The sequence below is a fragment of the Hordeum vulgare genome, chromosome 6H (assembly GCF_904849725.1).
Source record: "Hordeum vulgare subsp. vulgare chromosome 6H, MorexV3_pseudomolecules_assembly, whole genome shotgun sequence".
NCBI lineage: Eukaryota > Viridiplantae > Streptophyta > Magnoliopsida > Poales > Poaceae > Hordeum > Hordeum vulgare.
In genome coordinates, this window is record NC_058523.1 from 38,727,059 (window position 1) to 38,731,585 (window position 4,527).

A 4,527-nucleotide genomic window follows, 5' to 3' on the forward strand; every position below is an offset into this window, starting at 1 on the left:
CTCCCGCAAGAGGCTATCACTGACAGAATCCTTCAATCACTACCGCCAAGCTATAAAGGCTTTGTGTTGAACTACAACATGCAAGGGATGAGCAAGTCACCTGACGAGTTGTTTGCGATGCTGAAAGTCGCAGAGTCTGAACTCCGTAAAGAGCATCAAGTGTTGATGGTGAATAAGACCACTAGTTTCAAGAGAAATGGCAAAGGCAAGAAGGGCAATTCAAAGAAGAGCGGCAAGCCTGTTGCCAATCCGACGAAGAAACCCAAAGCTGGACCTAAGCCTGAAACAGAGTGTTACTATTGCAAGGGTATGAGTCACTGGAAGCGCAATTGCCCCAAGTATCTGGCTGATAAGAAGGCGGCCAAAGAAAAATCAGGTATATTTGATATACATGTTATTGATGTGTACTTAACCGGCTCTCGTAGTAGTGCCTGGGTATTCGATACCAGTTCTGTTGCTCATATTTGCAACTCGAAACAGGAACTGCGGAATAGACGAAGGCTGGCGAAAGATGAAGTGACGATGCGCGTAGGAAATGGTTCCAAGGTTGATGCAATCGCCGTCGGCACAGTTTCACTTCAGTTACCATCAGGATTAGTTATGAACTTGAATCATTGTTATTTAGTGCCTTCGTTGAGCATGAACATTATATCTGGATCTTGTTTATTGCGAGACGGTTACTCTTTTAAGTCAAAGAATAATGGTTGTTCTATTTCTATGAGTAACATCTTTTATGGTCATGCACCCAATGTGAGAGGATTGTTCATATTGAATCTTGATAGTGATACACACATACATAACATTGAGACCAAAAGAGTTAGAGTTAACAATGATAGCGCCATATTTTTGTGGCACTGCAGCTTAGGTCATATTGGTGTAAAACGCATGAAGAAACTCCATGCCGATGGACTTTTGGAGTCACTTGACTTTGATTCACTTGACATGTGCGAACCATGCCTCATGGGCAAGATGACTAAAACTCCATTCTCCGGAACAATGGAGCGTGCAAGTGACTTGTTGGAAATCATACATACCGATGTGTGTGGTCCGATGAGCGTAGAGGCACGCGGCGGATATCGTTATTTTCTCACCTTCACTGACGATTTGAGTAGATATGGTTATGTCTACTTAATGAAGCACAAGTCTGAAACATTTGAAAAGTTCAAGCAATTTCAGAGTGAAGTTGAAAATCATCGTAACAAGAAGATCAAGTTCCTACGATCTGATCATGGGGGTGAATATCTGAGTTTCGAGTTTGGTGCTCACTTAAGACAATGCGGAATTGTTTCACAGTTGACACCGCCTGGAACACCACAGCGTAATGGTGTGTCCGAACGTCGTAATCATACTTTATTAGAGATGGTGCGATCTATGATGTCTCTTACCGATTTGCCATTATCGTTTTAGGGTTATGCATTAGAAACAATTGCATTCACTTTAAATAGGGCACCATCAAAATCCGTTGAGACGACACCATACGAACTGTGGTATGGCAAAAGGCCAAAGTTGTCGTTTCTTAAAGTTTGGGGATATGATGCTTATGTCAAAAAGCTTCAGCCTGAAAAGCTGGAACCCAAAGCGGAAAAGTGCATCTTCATAGGTTACCCAAAAGAGACAGTTGGGTACACCTTCTATCTCAAATCCGAGGGCAAAGTGTTTGTTGCTAAAAACGGAGCTTTTCTCGAGAAGGAGTTTCTCTCGAGAGAATTGAGTGGGAGGAAGATAGAACTTGATGAGGTTGTCGAACCTCTCATCCCTCTAGATGGTGGTGCAGGGCAAGGGAAACCTGTGTCGTTGCGACGCCGGTTGAGGAGGAAGTTAATGATGATGATCATGAAACTCCGGTTCAAGTTTCTGTTGAACCACGCAGGTCGACGAGACCACGTGCTGCTCCAGAGTGGTACGGTAATCCCGTCTTGTCAATCATGTTGTTAGACAACAATGAACCTGCAAATTATGAAGGAGCAATGGTGGGCCCAGATTCCAACAAATGGCTAGAAGCCATGAAGTCCGAGATAGGATCCATGTATGAGAACAAAGTGTGGACTTTGGAAGTACTACCTGAGGGCCGCAAGGCTATTCAGAACAAATGGATCTTTAAGAGGAAGACGGACGCTGACGGCAATGTGACCGTTTATAAAGCTCGACTTGTGGCAAAGGGTTTTTCACAAGTTCAAGGAGTTGACTACGATGAGACATTCTCACCCGTAGCGATGCTTAAGTCCGTCAGAATCATGTTAGCAATAGCTGCATTTTTCGATTATGAAATCTGGCAGATGGATGTCAAAACGGCGTTCCTTAACGGTTTCCTTAAGGATGAATTGTATATGATGCAACCCGAAGGTTTTGTCGATCCTAAGAATGCTAACAAAGTGTGCAAGCTCCAGCGATCCATTTATGGACTCGTGCAAGCATCTCGGAGTTGGAACAAACGCTTTGATGAGGTGATCAAAGCATTTGGGTTTATACAAGTGGTTGGAGAATCTTGTATTTACAAGAAAGTGAGTGGGAGCTCTGTGGCGTTTCTAATATTATATGTGGATGACATATTGCTGATTGGAAACAACGTAGAGTTTTTGGAGAGCATAAAGGATTACTTGAATAAAAGTTTCTCTATGAAGGACCTAGGAGAAGCTGCTTACATTCTAGGCATTAAGATCTACAGGGATAGATCAAAACACCTGATAGGACTTTCACAAAGCACATACCTTGATAAAGTTTTGAAGAGGTTCAAAATGGAGCAGTCCAAGAAAGGGTTCTTGCCAGTTTTACAAGGTACGAGATTAAGTAAGACTCAGTGCCCAGCAACTGATGAGGATAGAGAGCATATGAGCACCGTCCCCTATGCTTCAGCCATAGGTTCTATCATGTGTGCAATGTTGTGCACTAGACCGGACGTTAGCCTGGCCATAAGTATGGCAGGTAGATTCCAGAGTAATCCAGGAGTGGATCACTGGACGGCGGTCAAGAATATCCTGAAGTACGTGAAAAGGACTAAGGAGATGTTTCTCGTGTATGGAGGTGACGAAGAGCTCGCCGTAAAAGGTTACGTCGATGCAAGCTTTGACACAGATCCGGACAACTCTAAGTCGCAAACCGGATACGTATTTATTCTTAATGGGGGTGCGGTAAGCTAGTGCAGTTCCAAGCAGAGCGTCGTAGCAGATTCTACATGTGAAGCGGAGTACATGGCTGCCTCGGAGGCGGCTAAGGAGGGTGTCTGGATGAAGCAGTTCATGACGGATCTTGGAGTGGTGCCAAGCGCACTGAATCCAATAACCTTGTTCTGTGACAACACGGGTGCCATTGCCCTAGCAAAGGAACCACGGTTTCACAAGAAGTCCAGACACATCAAACGATGCTTCAACCTCATCCGCGACTACGTCAAAGGGGAGGACGTAAATATATGCAAAGTGCACACGGATCTGAATGTAGCAGATCCGCTGACTAAACATCTTCCACGGGCGAAACATGATCAACACCAGAACTGTATGGGTGTTAGATTTATTACAATGTAATTCACATGATGATGTGAGGGCTAGATTATAGACTCTAGTGCAAGTGGGAGACTGTTGGAATTATGCCCTAGAGGCAATAATAAATATAGTTATTATTATAATTCCTGTATCAAGATAATCGTTTATTATCCATGCTATAATTGTATTGAATGAAGACTTATATACATGTGTGGATACATAGACAAAACACTGTCCCTAGCAAGCCTCTAGTTGGCTAGCTAGTTGATCAAAGATAGTCAGTGTCTTCTGATTATAAACAAGGTGTTGTTGCTTGATAACTGGATCACGTCATTAGGAGAATCACGTGATGGACTAGACCCAAACTAATAGACGTAGCATGTTGATCGTGTCATTTTGTTGCTACTGTTTTCTGCGTGTCAAGTATTTGTTCCTATGACCATGAGATCATATAACTCACTGACACCGAAGGAATACTTTGTGTGTATCAAACATCGCAACGTAACTGGGTGACTATAAAGATACTCTACAGGTATCTCCGAAGGTGTTCATTGAGTTAGTATGGATCGAGACGGGGATTTGTCACTCCGTGTGACGGAGAGGTATCTCGGGGCCCACTCGGTAATACAACATCACACATAAGCCTTGCAAGCAATGTGACTTAGTGTAAGTTACGGGATCTTGTATTACAGAACGAGTAAAGAGACTTGCCGGTAAACGAGATTGAAATAGGTATGCGGATATTGACGATCGAATCTCGGGCAAGTAACATACCGAAGGACAAAGGGAATGACATACGGGATTATATGAATCCTTGGTACTGAGGTTCAAACGATAAGATCTTCGTAGAATATGTAGGATCCAATATGGGCATCCAGGTCCCGCTATTGGATATTGGCCGAGGAGTCTCTCGGGTCATGTCTACATAGTTCTCGAACCCGCAGGGTCTGCACACTTAAGGTTCGATGTTGTTTTATGCGTATTTGAGTTATATGGTTGGTTACCGAATGTTGTTCGGAGTCCCGGATGAGATCACGGACGTCACGAGGGT